At 53.1% G+C, this 17,092-nt stretch overlaps 3 non-coding genes across 3 annotated transcripts; all 3 read right to left on the bottom strand.

Moving 5' to 3' along the window:
* Positions 1 to 452: 452 nt before the first annotated feature.
* On the bottom strand, positions 453 to 522 carry TRNAN-GUU (transfer RNA asparagine (anticodon GUU)). Its single transcript has one exon. It is a non-coding gene; the product is annotated as a tRNA-Asn (tRNA).
* Positions 523 to 6,781: 6,259 nt separating this feature from the next.
* On the bottom strand, positions 6,782 to 6,851 carry TRNAN-GUU (transfer RNA asparagine (anticodon GUU)). The gene has a single exon. It is a non-coding gene; the product is annotated as a tRNA-Asn (tRNA).
* A 9,877-nt stretch (positions 6,852 to 16,728) lies between these two features.
* TRNAN-GUU (transfer RNA asparagine (anticodon GUU)) lies at positions 16,729 to 16,798 on the bottom strand. Its single transcript has one exon. It is a non-coding gene; the product is annotated as a tRNA-Asn (tRNA).
* Positions 16,799 to 17,092: the final 294 nt, after the last annotated feature.

The following is a 17,092-nucleotide window of genomic DNA, read 5'->3' as shown; positions in this document are numbered from 1 at the left end:
AAAGCGCCGCACCACCACCGAGTGGGCTCGAACCTCCAACCTTTCGGTTAACAGCCGATCGCGCCAGCCAATTGCGCCACGGAGACAGTCGTGGTCCACCCTCCTCCCCGTCAGAACATTTCTTCAGAGCTATCAGCCCAAAGAAAAAGAAGCGCCGCACAACCACCGGGTGGGCTTGAACCTCCAACTATTCGGTTAACAGCCGATCGCGCTAGCCAATTGCGCCACAGAGATATTCGTGCTCCACTTCCACCACCATCAGAACATATCTTCAAAGCTATCAGCGCAAAAAAAAAGCAACACACCACTCCCGGGAGAGCTCGAACCTCCAACCTTTCAGTTAACAGCCCATCGCGCTAGCCAATTACGCCACGGAGACAGTCGTGCTCCACTCTCACCACCATCAGAACATATCTTCAAAGCTATAAGGGCAAAGAAAAAAAGCAACACACCACTCCCGGGAGGGCTCGAACCTCCAACCTTTCGGTTAACAGCCGAACGCGCTAGCCAATTGCGCCACGCAGACAGTCGTGCTCCACTCCCACCACCATCAGAACATATCTTCAAAGCTATCAGCGCAAAGAAAAAAGCAACACACCACTCCCGGAAGAGCTCGAACCTCCAACCTTTCAGTTAACAGCCCATAGCGCTAGCCAATTGCGCCACGGAGACAGTCGTGCTCCACTCTCACCACCATCACAACATATCTTCAAAGCTATCAGCCCAAAGGAAAAAAAGCACCGCACCACCACCGGGTGGGCTTGAACCTCGAACTATTCGGTTAACAGCCGATCGCGCTAGCCAATTGCGCCACGGAGATAGTCGTGCTCAACTTCCACCACCATCAGAACATATCTTCAAAGCTATCAGCGCAAAAAAAAGCAACACACCACTCCCGGGAGAGCTCGAACCTCCAACCTTTCGGTTAACTGCCGAACGTGCTAGCCGATTGCGCCAAGGAGACATGCATGCTCCACTCTCACCACCGTCAGAACATTTCTTCAGAGCTATCAGCCAAAAGAAATAAGCGCCGCACCACCTTCGGGTGGGCTCGAACCTCCAACCTTTCGGTTAACAGCCAATCGCGCTAGCCAATTGTGCCACGGAGACAGTCGTGCTCCACTCTCACCACCGTCAGAACATTTCTTCAGAGCTATCAGCCCAAAGAAAATAAAGCGCTGCACCACCACCGAGTGGGCTCGAACCTCCAACCTTTCGGTTAACAGCCGATCGCGCTAGCCGATTGTGCCATGGAGACAGTCGTGCTCCACTCCCACCACCATCAGAACATATCTTCAAAGCTATCAGCGCAAAGAAAAAAGCAACACACCACTCCCGGGAGGGCTTGAACCTCGAACCTTTCGGTTAACAGCCGATCTCGCTAGCCAATTGCGCCACGGAGACAGTCCTGCTCCACTCTCACCACCATCAGAACATATCTTCAAAGGTATCAGCCCAAAGAAAAAAAAGCGCCGCACCACCACCGAGTGGGCTCGAACCTCCAACCTTTCGGTTGTCTGCCGAACGTGCTAGCCAATTGCGCCAAGGAGACAGTCGTGCTCCACTCTCACCACCGTCAGAACATTTCTTCAGAGCTATGAGCCAAAAGAAAAAAAGCGCCGCTCCACCATCGGGTGGGCTCGAACCTCCAACCTTTCGGTTAACCGCCAATCGCGCTAGCCAATTGTGCCACAGAGACAGTCGTGCTCCACTCTCACCACCGTCAGAACATTTCTTCAGAGCTAACAGCCCAAAGAAAAAAAAGCGCCGCACCACCACCAGGTGGGCTCGAACCTCCAAACTTTCGGTTAACAGCCGATCGCGCTAGCCAATTGCGCCAGGGAGACAGTCCTGCTCCACTCTCACCACCATCAGAACATATCTTTAAAGCTATCAGCCCAAAGAAAAAAAAAGCAACATACCATTACTGGGTGGGCTCGACCCTCCAACCTTTCAGTTAACAGCCCATCGCGCTAGCCAATTGCGCCACGGAGATAGTCGTGCTCCACTTCCACCACCATCAGAACATATCTTCAAAGCTATCAGCGCAAAAAAAAGCAACACACCACTCCCGGGAGAGCTCGAACCTCCAGCCTTTCGGTTAACAGCCGATCGCGCTAGCCAATTGTGCTACGGAGACAGTCCTGCTCCACTCTCACCATCGTCAGAACATTTCTTCAGAGCTATCAGCCCAAAGAAAAAAAAGAGCCGCACCACCATCGGGTAGGCTCGAACCTCCAACCTTTCAGTTAACAGCCCATCGCGGTAGCCAATTGCGCCACGGAGACAGTCGTGCTCCACTCTCACCACCAACAGAACATATCTTCAAAGCTATCAGCGCAAAGAAAAAAGCAACACACCACTCCCGGGAGGGCTCGAACCTCCAACCTTTAGGTTAACAGCCGATCGCGCTAGCCAATTGCGCCAAGGAGACAGTCGTGCTCCACTCTCACCACCGTCAGAACAATTCTCCAGAGCTATCAGCCCAAAGAAAAAAAAGCGCCGCACCACCACCGGGTGGGCTCGAACCTCCAACCTTTTGGTTAACACCCGATCGCGCTAGCCGATTGCGCAACGGAGAAAGTCGTGCTCCACTCTCACCACCAACAGAACATTTCTTCAGAGCTATCAGCGCAAAGAAAAAAGCAACACACCACTCCCGGGAGGGCTTGAACCTCGAACCTTTCGGTTAACAGCCGATCTCGCTAGCCAATTGCGCCACGGAGACAGTCCTGCTCCACTCTCACCACCATCAGAACATATCTTCAAAGGTATCAGCCCAAAGAAAAAAAAGCGCCGCACCACCACCGAGTGGGCTCGAACCTCCAACCTTTCGGTTATCTGCCGAACGTGCTAGCCAATTGCGCCAAGGAGACAGTCGTGCTCCACTCTCACCACCGTCAGAACATTTCTTCAGAGCTATGAGCCAAAAGAAAAAAAGCGCCGCACCACCATCGGGTGGGCTCGAACCTCCAACCTTTTGGTTAACAGCCAATCGCGCTAGCCAATTGTGCCACGGAGACAGTCGTGCTCCACTCTCACCACCGTCAGAACATTTCTTCAGAGCTAACAGCCCAAAGAAAAAAAAGCGCCGCACCACCACCAGGTGGGCTCGAACCTCCAAACTTTCGGTTAACAGCCGATCGCGCTAGCCAATTGCGCCATGGAGACAGTCCTGCTCCACTCTCACCACCATCAGAACATATCTTTAAAGCTATCAGCCCAAAGAAAAAAAAGCAACATACCATTACTGGGTGGGCTCGAACCTCCAACCTTTCAGTTAACAGCCCATCGCGCTAGCCAATTGCGCCACGGAGAGAGTCGTGCTCCACTCTCACCACCATCAGAACATATCTTCAAAGCTATCAGCGCAAAGAAAAAAGCAACGCACCACTCCCGGTAGGGCTCGAACCTCCAACCTTTCGGTTAACAGCCGATCGCGCTAGCCAATTGCGCCAAGGAGACAGTCATGCTCCACTCTCACCAGCGTCAAAACAATTCTTCAGAGCTATCAGCCCAAAGAAAAAAAAGCGCCGCACCACCACCGGGTGGGCTCAAACCTCCAACCATTTGGTTAACACCCGATCGCGCTAGCCAATTGTGCAACGGAGAGAGTCGTGCTCCACTCTCACCACCAACAGAACATATCTTCAAAGCTATCAGCGCAAAGAAAAAAGCAACACACCACCCCCGGGAGGGCTCGAACCTCGAACCTTTCGGTTAACAGCCGATATCGCTAGCCAATTCCGCCACGGAGACAGTCCTGCTCCACTCTCACCAACATCAGAACATATCTTAAAGGCTATCAGCCCAAAGAAAAAAAAGCGCCGCACCACCACCGAGTGGGCTCGAACCTCCAACCTTTCGGTTAACAGCCAATCGCGCTAGCCAATTGTGCCACGGAGACAGTCGTGCACCACTCTCACCACCGTCAGAACATTTCTTCAGAGCTATCAGCCCAAAGAAAAAAAAGCGCTGCACCACCACCGAGTGGGCTCGAACCTCCAACCTTTCGGTTAACAGCTGATCGCGCTAGCCGATTGTGCCATGGAGACAGTCGTGCTCCACTCCCACCACCATCAGAACATATCTTCAAAGCTATCAGCGCAAAGAAAAAAGCAACACACCACTCCCGGGAGGGCTTGAACCTCGAACCTGTCGGTTAACAGCCGATCTCGCTAGCCAATTGCGCCACGGAGACAGTCCTGCTCCACTCTCACCACCATCACAACATATCTTCAAAGCTATCAGCCCAAAGAAAAAAAAGCGCCGCACCACCACCGAGTGGGCTCGAACCTCCAACCTTTCGGTTAACCGCCGATCGCGCCAGCCAATTGCGCCACGGAGACAGTCGTGCTCCACTCTCCCCCCCGTCACAACATTTCTTCAGAGCTATCAGCCCAAAGAAAAAAAAGAGCCGCACCACCACCGAGTGGGCTCGAACCTTCAACCTTTCGGTTAACAGCCGATCGAGCTAGCCGATTGCGCCACGGAGACAGTCGTGCTCCACTCCCACCACCATCAGAACATATATTCAAAGCTATCAGCGCAAAAAAAAGCAACACACCACTCCCGGGAGAGCTCGAACCTCCAGCCTTTTGGTTAACAGCGGATCGCGCTAGCCAATTGCGCCACGGAGACAGTCCTGCTCCTCTCTAACCACCGTCAGAACATTTCTTCAGAGCTATCAGCCCAGAGAAAAAGAAGCGCCGCACCACCTTCGGGTGGGCTCGAACCTCCAACCTTTCGGTTAACAGCCAATCGCGCTAGCCAATTGTGCCACGGAGACAGTCGTGCTCCACTCTCACCACCGTCAGAACATTTCTTCAGAGCTATCAGCCCAAAGAAAAAAAAGCAACACACCACTCCCGGGAGGGCTTGAACCTCGAACCTTTCGGTTAACAGCCGATCTCGCTAGCCATTTGCGCCACGGAGACAGTCCTGCTCCACTCTCACCACCATCAGAACATATCTTCAAAGGTATCAGCCCAAAGAAAAAAAAGCGCCGCACCACCACCGAGTGGGCTCGAACCTCCAACCTTTCGGTTGTCTGCCGAACGTGCTAGCCAATTGCGCCAAGGAGACAGTCGTGCTCCACTCTCACCACCGTCAGAACATTTCTTCAGAGCTATGAGCCAAAAGAAAAAAAGCGCCGCACCACCATCGGGTGGGCTCGAACCTCCAACCTTTCGGTTAACAGCCAATCGCGCTAGCCAATTGTGCCACGGAGACAGTCGTGCTCCACTCTCACCACCGTCAGAACATTTCTTCAGAGCTAACAGCCCAAAGAAAAAAAAGCGTCGCACCACCACCAGGTGGGCTCGAACCTCCAAACTTTCGGTTAACAGCCGATCGCGCTAGCCAATTGCGCCATGGAGACAGTCCTGCTCCACTCTCACTACCATCAGAACATATCTTTAAAGCTATCAGCCCAAAGAAAAAAAAAGCAACATACCATTACTGGGTGGGCTCGAACCTCCAACCTTTCAGTTAACAGCCCATCGCGCTAGCCAATTGCGCCACGGAGAGAGTCGTGCTCCACTCTCACCACCATCAGAACATATCTTCAAAGCTATCAGTGCAAAGAAAAAAGCAACGCACCACCACCGAGTGGGCTCGAACCTCCAACCTTTCGGTTATCTGCCGAACGTGCTAGCCAATTGCGCCAAGGAGACAGTCGTGCTCCACTCTCACCACCGTCAGAACATTTCTTCAGAGCTATGAGCCAAAAGAAAAAAAGCGCCGCACCACCATCGGGTGGGCTCGAACCTCCAACCTTTTGGTTAACAGCCAATCGCGCTAGCCAATTGTGCCACGGAGACAGTCGTGCTCCACTCTCACCACCGTCAGAACATTTCTTCAGAGCTAACAGCCCAAAGAAAAAAAAGCGCCGCACCACCACCAGGTGGGCTCGAACCTCCAAACTTTCGGTTAACAGCCGATCGCGCTAGCCAATTGCGCCATGGAGACAGTCCTGCTCCACTCTCACCACCATCAGAACATATCTTTAAAGCTATCAGCCCAAAGAAAAAAAAAGCAACATACCATTACTGGGTGGGCTCGAACCTCCAACCTTTCAGTTAACAGCCCATCGCGCTAGCCAATTGCGCCACGGAGAGAGTCGTGCTCCACTCTCACCACCATCAGAACATATCTTCAAAGCTATCAGCGCAAAGAAAAAAGCAACGCACCACTCCCGGTAGGGCTCGAACCTCCAACCTTTCGGTTAACAGCCGATCGCGCTAGCCAATTGCGCCAAGGAGACAGTCATGCTCCACTCTCACCACCGTCAAAACAATTCTTCAGAGCTATCAGCCCAAAGAAAAAAAAGCGCCGCACCACCACCGGGTGGGCTCAAACCTCCAACCATTTGGTTAACACCCGATCGCGCTAGCCAATTGTGCAACGGAGAGAGTCGTGCTCCACTCTCACCACCAACAGAACATATCTTCAAAGCTATCAGCGCAAAGAAAAAAGCCACACACCACTCCCGGGAGGGCTTGAACCTCGAACCTTTCGGTTAACAGCCGATCTCGCTAGCCAATTCCGCCACGGAGACAGTCCTGCTCCACTCTCACCAACATCAGAACATATCTTAAAGGCTATCAGCCCAAAGAAAAAAAAAGCGCCGCACCACCACCGAGTGGGCTCGAACCTCCAACCTTTCGGTTAACAGCCGATCGCGCCAGCCAATTGCGCCACGGAGACAGTCGTGCTCCACTCTCACCACCATCAGAACATATCTTCAAAGCTATAAGGGCAAAGAAAAAAAGCAACACACCACTCCCGGGAGGGCTCGAACCTCCAACCTTTCGGTTAACAGCCGAACGCGCTAGCCAATTGCGCCACGCAGACAGTCGTGCTCCACTCCCACCACCATCAGAACATATCTTCAAAGCTATCAGCGCAAAGAAAAAAGCAACACACCACTCCCGGAAGAGCTCGAACCTCCAACCTTTCAGTTAACAGCCCATAGCGCTAGCCAATTGTCCCACGGAGACAGTCGTGCTCCACTCTCACCACCATCACAACATATCTTCAAAGCTATCAGCCCAAAGGAAAAAAAGCACCGCACCACCACCGGGTGGGCTTGAACCTCCAACTATTCGGTTAACAGCCGATCGCGCTAGCCAATTGCGCCACGGAGATAGTCGTGCTCAACTTCCACCACCATCAGAACATATCTTCAAAGCTATCAGCGCAAAAAAAAGCAACACACCACTCCCGGGAGAGCTCGAACCTCCAACCTTTCGGTTAACTGCCGAACGTGCTAGCCGATTGCGCCAAGGAGACATGCATGCTCTACTCTCACCACCGTCAGAACATTTCTTCAGAGCTATCAGCCAAAAGAAAAAAGCGCCGCACCACCTTCGGGTGGGCTCGAACCTCCAACCTTTCGGTTAACAGCCAATCGCGCTAGCCAATTGTGCCACGGAGACAGTCGTGCACCACTCTCAACACCGTCAGAACATTTCTTCAGAGCTATCAGCCCAAAGAAAAAAAAGCGCTGCACCACCACCGAGTGGGCTCGAACCTCCAACCTTTCGGTTAACAGCTGATCGCGCTAGCCGATTGTGCCATGGAGACAGTCGTGCTCCACTCCCACCACCATCAGAACATATCTTCAAAGCTATCAGCGCAAAGAAAAAAGCAACACACCACTCCCGGGAGGGCTTGAACCTCGAACCTGTCGGTTAACAGCCGATCTCGCTAGCCAATTGCGCCACGGAGACAGTCCTGCTCCACTCTCACCACCATCACAACATATCTTCAAAGCTATCAGCCCAAAGAAAAAAAAGCGCCGCACCACCACCGAGTGGGCTCGAACCTCCAACCTTTCGGTTAACAGCCGATCGCGCCAGCCAATTGCGCCACGGAGACAGTCGTGCTCCACTCTCCCCCCCGTCACAACATTTCTTCAGAGCTATCAGCCCAAAGAAAAAAAAGAGCCGCACCACCACCGAGTGGGCTCGAACCTTCAACCTTTCGGTTAACAGCCGATCGAGCTAGCCGATTGCGCCACGGAGACAGTCGTCCTCCACTCCCACCACCATCAGAACATATATTCAAAGCTATCAGCGCAAAAAAAGCAACACACCACTCCCGGGAGAGCTCGAACCTCCAGCCTTTTGGTTAACAGCGGATCGCGCTAGCCAATTGCGCCACGGAGACAGTCCTGCTCCACTCTAACCACCGTCAGAACATTTCTTCAGAGCTATCAGCCCAGAGAAAAAGAAGCGCCGCACGACCTTCGGGTGGGCTCGAACCTCCAATCTTTCGGTTAACAGCCAATCGCGCTAGCCAATTGTGCCACGGAGACAGTCGTGCTCCACTCTCACCACCGTCAGAACATTTCTTCAGAGCTATCAGCCCAAAGAAAAAAAAGCAACACACCACTCCCGGGAGGGCTTGAACCTCGAACCTTTCGGTTAACAGCCGATCTCGCTAGCCATTTGCGCCACGGAGACAGTCCTGCTCCACTCTCACCACCATCAGAACATATCTTCAAAGGTATCAGCCCAAAGAAAAAAAAGCGCCGCACCACCACCGAGTGGGCTCGAACCTCCAACCTTTCGGTTGTCTGCCGAACGTGCTAGCCAATTGCGCCAAGGAGACAGTCGTGCTCCACTCTCACCACCGTCAGAACATTTCTTCAGAGCTATGAGCCAAAAGAAAAAAAGCGCCGCACCACCATCGGGTGGGCTCGAACCTCCAACCTTTCGGTTAACAGCCAATCGCGCTAGCCAATTGTGCCACGGAGACAGTCGTGCTCCACTCTCACCACCGTCAGAACATTTCTTCAGAGCTAACAGCCCAAAGAAAAAAAAGCGTCGCACCACCACCAGGTGGGCTCTAACCTCCAAACTTTCGGTTAACAGCCGATCGCGCTAGCCAATTGCGCCATGGAGACAGTCCTGCTCCACTCTCACTACCATCAGAACATATCTTTAAAGCTATCAGCCCAAAGAAAAAAAAAGCAACATACCATTACTGGGTGGGCTCGAACCTCCAACCTTTCAGTTAACAGCCCATCGCGCTAGCCAATTGCGCAACGGAGAGAGTCGTGCTCCACTCTCACCACCATCAGAACATATTATTACGAGGCAGTGGGCATGGCTCTACCGTCGTGGACAACAGTTCGATGAAAAAGAAGTGGACTCGCCGCGCGAGAGACTGGCAGCTCTGAAGCGTCACTTTGGCATGTAAATATAGGAAATACGCTCATTCCTCTCTTCCGTGTGTTTGCGAGCTCCGTAACAAATTGGTGGGAGTGCTGGGTAACGAAGCGCCATACAACGGAGCTCCGCAGTGGTCGTCAAATCGGAGTTTCCGTGATGGAACACGGGACTGATCCCACGGCCACCTCTCCATCGGCTTCGGCGACGCCCGCACCATCCACGGCAACGCCTCCACTGGCCCCACCCCCACCCACGTACGTGCTGACGCATCCGAAGCATCCTGGAACGTTCTGCGGTACGGACCAAGTTGATGTCGACGACTGGATAGCCGACTACGAACGCACCAGTGCTCTCAACCGGTATGATCCGACTCTTATGCTGGCCAATGTGCTGTTTTACCTGAAAGGCACGGCCAAAGTCTGGTACGAGAACCATGAGGAGGAGATCGGCAGTTGGGACACCTTCAAGGAAAAGCTTCGCGACTTATTTGGGAAGCCCATCGGTCGAAAGGCGGCTGCAAAGAAGGAGTTGTCTATACGTGCTCAGACGTCCACAGAGCCGTATATCTCATATATACAGGACGTGCTGGCTCTATGTCGTAAAGTTGACAACGACATGTCGGAGTCTGACAAGGTTGGCCACGTCCTCAAGGGCATAGCGGACGACGCGTTCAACCTGCTAATGTGCCGGAACTGTGCGACCGTCGACGAAATTATTGAGGAATGCCGGCGTTTTGAACTGGCCAAAAGCAGGCGGATTTCAAGATCATTTACTCGACTGCCGAACACCGCAGCGACGTCCTCCTGCGAAGATGGACTGTCCTCCCATCGGCAGTCTTCACCAGCGTCTGAAATTACGCGAATTGTCCGGCGGGAAATCGAAGCAATTACACCTACTCTTCCCGCCAACGGCCACGTCGATTTGCAAGTACCTCAGGTTTGCTTGGTACAGTCGATTGTGCGGGAAGAACTGAGCAATTTGGGCTTCGATGTCTGCGCCGTTGCTCAGTCTCGACCAATTGGCTTCCGTTCAAGGTCGCCGCCTCGCTCCAGGTCACCACCCCAAGAAAGGTCTTATCCACGCTCTCGCAATCCGGCCGAATGGAGAACTGCGGATGATCGGCCGATCTGCTTTAACTGCCGCCGCATAGGTCACGTCGCACGGTATTGCCACAACCATTGGTCTTCGTCCCGAAACCAGTATAACACTGCTCGCCGCACCGATAGCTACCGTCGTTTCCAACCTCCTGAGCCGATCGCCGACAACTACCGCCGGCCTCTGCCCGTCGATTCCTACGCCTGCGATGCCCCTGATACGCAGCACAGCCGCTCACCGTCGCCTCGACGTCACCAGTCTCGTTCGCCGCCAGGACGTCGACCGTCGTCCCCTTCTCCTCTACGACGACGCCCGACCTCCCCGCTCAATTCTCACCAGGGAAACTAAGCGGTGCAGCTCTTGGAGGTGAAGCTGCATCCTCGGTACCGACCTCAAATCCTCTCCTTGTACTGCCGACACGACGAAATTTGATCGACGTCGACGTTGACGGCCTGACTGTTTCTGCACTTGTTGACACTGGGGCGCATATTTCTGTGATGAGTGCCCGACTTCGTCGCCGCCTGAAGAAAGTGCTCACACCGGCTGCCCCTGGCGTTATTCGTGTCGCCGACGGAAGAAGTCTTGCCATCACAGGAATGTGCACAGCACGCATCACTATCGCCGATCACCCCACATCTGTTCTCTTTGCAGTTATTGAGCAGTGCCCAAATGACCTAATTCTTGGTTTAGATTTCTTGTCCACCCATGCTGCTCTCATCGACTGTGCAACCGGCGTTCTTCAACTTGAACTGCCTCGACTTGGACCTGTGCCGTCCTCACCGTCACACCGCTTGTGCGCTGTTGATTATGTTCGGCTGTCACCGCAAGCCACCACGTGTGTTGCCTTAACGATATCACCAGCTCTTCCTGACGGTGACTACATAGTGTCTCCATTGGTGGATGTGCTCTTGGCTCGAAGTGTTGCTGTGCCGCATACAATCGTGACTATTGTGGACAACTACGTTCAGCTTCCGCTCCTTAACTTCAGTAGTTCGACCCAAGTTCTCCCGCAAGGCATTTCGTTAGCCCACGTTTCCCCACTTGATGCATGTAGCATCGTGGCATTGGACCCTGAAGACTGTTCGTCCCCTACTGCAGCCAGCCGAGCAAACGCACCTAGCGACGAAATCACGATGATGATCGCCCCTGATCTTCTGCCCTGTCAGTTGGCGCAACTTCACCACGTTCTGACTACCTACCGAGATATTTTCGACTTCGATGACCGCCCTTTAGGGCAAACGTCCTTCGTGCGTCATCAAATACATACCGGCGATGCTAATCCTGTTAGACGGCGACCGTATCGTGTTTCCCAGTCCGAACGCCAGGTCATACAACGAGAAGTCGAGAAAATGCTCTCCAAAGGAGTCATAGAGGCCTCTTCAAGTCCATGGGCGTCACCTGTTGTTTTAGTGAAAAAGAAGGATGGCAGCTGGAGATTTTGCGTTGACTACCGTGCCTTGAACAAGATAACCCGCAAAGACGTATATCCGCTGCCACGAATCGACGACGCCCTTGATTGCCTTCATGGCGCGCGATACTTCTCATCTATTGATCTGCGTTCGGGCTACTGGCAAATTTCTGTCGACGACTTAGACCGAGAAAAGACTGCCTTCATCACACCGGACGGCCTTTATCAGTTCAAGGTTATGCCTTTTGGGCTGTGCAACGCCCCGGCAACGTTCGAACGCATGATGGACTCTCTTCTTCGTGGTTATAAATGGTCCATCTGTCTTTGCTACCTCGACGATGTGATTGTTTTTTCCCCAACATTTGAAACTCACTTAACTCGTTTGTCGACCATTTTAGCCGTTTTTCGTCGAGCAGGACTCCAGCTGAACTCGAAAAAGTGCAATTTCGGCCGACAACAAATCACGATCCTTGGTCATCTTGTAAGTGCTGCTGGCGTCCGACCTGACCCTGACAAGATTAGCGCTGTCAAGAATTTCCCTCTGCCTTCTTCAACCAAAGATGTTCGGAGTTTTGTGGGCTTATGCTCGTACTTCCGCCGCTTTATACGCGATTTCGCTACAATTGCACGACCACTAACTGATCTTCTCAAAAAGAACGTGCCCTTCTCGTGGGGCCAAGACCAAGCAGCTGCGTTTTCCACGCTGATCGACCTGCTCATTTCACCACCAATACTGGCTCACTTTGACCCGTCTGCGACGACTGAAGTACGCACAGACGCCAGTGCTCACGGAATCGGCGCCGTCCTCGCTTAACACCAGGGAGGCCAAACGCGTGTTATTGCGTATGCCAGCCGCCTTCTCTCCACATCTGAGCGAAACTATTCGATAACAGAGCGCGAGTGTCTTGCGTTGGTCTGGGCTGTAGCGAAATTTCGCCCCTACTTGTATGGCCGCGAGTTTTCAGTTATTACGGACCACCACGCTCTGTGTTGGCTGTCGTCGCTCAAGGACCCAACTGGTCGCCTAGGTCGCTGGGCTCTACGTCTCCAGGAGTATAACTTCGACGTAATTTATAAGTCGGGCAGGTTGCACCAAGATGCTGATTGTCTCTCGCGTTATCCGGTGGACCCTGCTAGCCTCGCTGTCCATGAAGGCGATTCTTGTGTGCTCGCCATATCTGATTTGCACGACATCGGCACAGAGCAGCGCCGGGACGCAACCCTCAAGAAGGTCATTCAGCGAGTATCTTCAGGACATTCCGACCCTTCTCTCCGTCAATATGTCCTTCGCAACGACATTCTGTATCGTCGCAACATGAAGTCTGATGGCCCGGAATATTTGTTAGTTATTCCCCAACACATGCGTGCCACTATTCTTCAACATCTGCATGACGCACCGACGGCGGGACACCTGGGTTTTTCACGCACCTATCACCGCGTGCGGCAACGGTTCTTTTGGCCTGGCATGTATAAATTTGTGCGCCGTTATGTCGCTGCTTGCGAGCGCTGCCAGCGTCGGAAACGTCCTGCTCTCCGTCCGGCTGGCCTGCTCCAACCTATCGACATTCCCCCGGAACCATTCTTCCGCATCGGCCTCGACTTGCTCGGACCTTTCCCGACGTCCGTGTCAGGCAACAAGTGGATCGCTGTCGCAACCGACTATGCGACCAGATACGCGATAACTCGTGCATTGCCAACTAGCTGCGCTACAGACGTCGCAGACTTTCTCCTAAATGACGTCATTCTGCGGCATGGAGCTCCGCGCCAGCTTTTGACGGATCGGGGCCGCTGCTTCCTCGCAAAAGTTATCGACGAAATCCTCCGGAGCTGCTCTACCGAACATCACCTTACTACTGCCTACCATCCCCAGACTAACGGTCTCACGGAGCGTCTCAACCGAACTCTTACAGACATGTTGTCTATGTACGTCTCTGCTGACCACCGTGACTGGGACGCAATGCTCCCCTACGTTACATTTGCATATAATTCGTCAAGACATGACACCGCCGGCTACTCTCCATTCTTTCTTTTGTACGGCTGCAACCCTGCGTTGCCATTCGACACACTCCTTCCTTCTGCTACTATCCAACCAACGGTGTATGCGCAGGACGCTGCTTCTCGAGCCCGCGTCGCTCGCCAAATCGCGCACACTCGGCTCAGTGCTTCTCAGGCCGCACAAAAAGTCCGCTACGATGACTCGCACCGCGACGTTGACTACCCTGATGACTCTCTTGTCCTACTCTGGACGCCGTATCGACGTGAAGGTTTGTGCGAGAAGCTCCTCCCACGATACACAGGACCCTACAAAGTTCTCCACAAGGTCACCGACGTCGACTACCTCATCACTCCCGTTCAACCGCACTCATCCTCTGCTACACCATCTACTGATGTTGTTCATGTGTCGCGCCTAAAGCCCTACTATACTGCCAGTCCTGATTGACTTAGGGGCGCCGTGACGGCGCTTTGTTCGCCGGGGGTGATATTACGAGGCAGTGGGCATGGCTCTACCGTCGTGGACAACAGTTCGATGAAAAAGAAGTGGACTCGCCGCGCGAGAGACTGGCAGCTCTGAAGCGTCACTTTGGCATGTAAATATAGGAAATACGCTCATTCCTCTCTTCCGTGTGTTTGCGAGCTCCGTAACAATATCTTCAAAGCTATCAGCGCAAAAAAAAAAGCAACACACCACTCCCGGGAGAGCTCGAACCTCCAACCTTTCAGTTAACAGCCCATAGCGCTAGCCAATTGCGCCACGGAGACAGTCGTGCTCCACTCTCACCACCATCACAACATATCTTCAAAGCTATCAGCCCAAAGAAAAAAAAGCGCCGCACCACCACCGAGTGGGCTCGAACCTCCAACCTTTCGGTTAACAGCCGATCGCGCCAGCCAATTGCGCCACGGAGACAGTCGTGCTCCACTCTCCCCCCCGTCACAACATTTCTTCAGAGCTATCAGCCCAAAGAAAAAAAAGCGCCGCACCACCACCGAGTGGGCTCGAACCTTCAACCTTTCGGTTAACAGCCGATCGAGCTAGCCGATTGCGCCACGGAGACAGTCGTGCTCCACTCCCACCACCATCAGAACATATATTCAAAGCTATCAGTGCAAAAAAAAGCAACACACCACTCCCGGGAGAGCTCGAACCTCCAGCCTTTTGGTTAACAGCGGATCGCGCTAGCCAATTGCGCCACGGAGACAGTCCTGCTCCTCTCTAACCACCGTCAGAACATTTCTTCAGAGCTATCAGCCCAGAGAAAAAGAAGCGCCGCACCACCTTCGGGTGGGCTCGAACCTCCAACCTTTCGGTTAACAGCCAATCGCGCTAGCCAATTGTGCCACGGAGACAGTCGTGCTCCACTCTCACCACCGTCAGAACATTTCTTCAGAGCTATCAGCCCAAAGAAAAAAAAGCAACACACCACTCCCGGGAGGGCTTGAACCTCGAACCTTTCGGTTAACAGCCGATCTCGCTAGCCATTTGCGCCACGGAGACAGTCCTGCTCCACTCTCACCACCATCAGAACATATCTTCAAAGGTATCAGCCCAAAGAAAAAAAAGCGCCGCACCACCACCGAGTGGGCTCGAACCTCCAACCTTTCGGTTGTCTGCCGAACGTGCTAGCCAATTGCGCCAAGGAGACAGTCGTGCTCCACTCTCACCACCGTCAGAACATTTCTTCAGAGCTATGAGCCAAAAGAAAAAAAGCGCCGCACCACCATCGGGTGGGCTCGAACCTCCAACCTTTCGGTTAACAGCCAATCGCGCTAGCCAATTGTGCCACGGAGACAGTCGTGCTCCACTCTCACCACCGTCAGAACATTTCTTCAGAGCTAACAGCCCAAAGAAAAAAAAGCGTCGCACCACCACCAGGTGGGCTCGAACCTCCAAACTTTCGGTTAACAGCCGATCGCGCTAGCCAATTGCGCCATGGAGACAGTCCTGCTCCACTCTCACTACCATCAGAACATATCTTTAAAGCTACCAGCCCAAAGAAAAAAAAAGCAACATACCATTACTGGGTGGGCTCGAACCTCCAACCTTTCAGTTAACAGCCCATCGCGCTAGCCAATTGCGCCACGGAGAGAGTCGTGCTCCACTCTCACCACCGTCAGAACATTTCTTCAGAGCTATCAGCCCAAAGAAAAAAAAGCAACACACCACTCCCGGGAGGGCTTGAACCTCGAACCTTTCGGTTAACAGCCGATCTCGCTAGCCATTTGCGCCACGGAGACAGTCCTGCTCCACTCTCACCACCATCAGAACATATCTTCAAAGGTATCAGCCCAAAGAAAAAAAAGCGCCGCACCACCACCGAGTGGGCTCGAACCTCCAACCTTTCGGTTGTCTGCCGAACGTGCTAGCCAATTGCGCCAAGGAGAGAGTCGTGCTCCACTCTCACCACCATCAGAACATATCTTCAAAGCTATCAGCGCAAAGAAAAAAGCAACGCACCACTCCCGGTAGGGCTCGAACCTCCAACCTTTCGGTTAACAGCCGATCGCGCTAGCCAATTGCGCCAAGGAGACAGTCATGCTCCACTCTCACCACCGTCAAAACAATTCTTCAGAGCTATCAGCCCAAAGAAAAAAAAGCGCCGCACCACCACCGGGTGGGCTCAAACCTCCAACCATTTGGTTAACACCCGATCGCGCTAGCCAATTGTGCAACGGAGAGAGTCGTGCTCCACTCTCACCACCAACAGAACATATCTTCAAAGCTATCAGCGCAAAGAAAAAAGCCACACACCACTCCCGGGAGGGCTTGAACCTCGAACCTTTCGGTTAACAGCCGATCTCGATAGCCAATTCCGCCACGGAGACAGTCCTGCTCCACTCTCACCAACATCAGAACATATCTTAAAGGCTATCAGCCCAAAGAAAAAAAAAGCGCCGCACCACCACCGAGTGGGCTCGAACCTCCAACCTTTCGGTTAACAGCCGATCGCGCCAGCCAATTGCGCCACGGAGACAGTCGTGCTCCACTCTCACCACCATCAGAACATATCTTCAAAGCTATAAGGGCAAAGAAAAAAAGCAACACACCACTCCCGGGAGGGCTCGAACCTCCAACCTTTCGGTTAACAGCCGAACGCGCTAGCCAATTGCGCCACGCAGACAGTCGTGCTCCACTCCCACCACCATCAGAACATATCTTCAAAGCTATCAGCGCAAAGAAAAAAGCAACACACCACTCCCGGAAGAGCTCGAACCTCCAACCTTTCAGTTAACAGCCCATAGCGCTAGCCAATTGTCCCACGGAGACAGTCGTGCTCCACTCTCACCACCATCACAACATATCTTCAAAGCTATCAGCCCAAAGGAAAAAAAGCACCGCACCACCACCGGGTGGGCTTGAACCTCCAACTATTCGGTTAACAGCCGATCGCGCTAGCCAATTGCGCCACGG

This window comes from Rhipicephalus microplus, unplaced genomic scaffold (genome assembly GCF_043290135.1).
Source record: "Rhipicephalus microplus isolate Deutch F79 unplaced genomic scaffold, USDA_Rmic scaffold_44, whole genome shotgun sequence".
NCBI classification, from domain to species: domain Eukaryota; kingdom Metazoa; phylum Arthropoda; class Arachnida; order Ixodida; family Ixodidae; genus Rhipicephalus; species Rhipicephalus microplus.
Note: the sequence above shows the minus strand (reverse complement) of the source record. Positions and strands in the feature narration are given on the sequence as shown.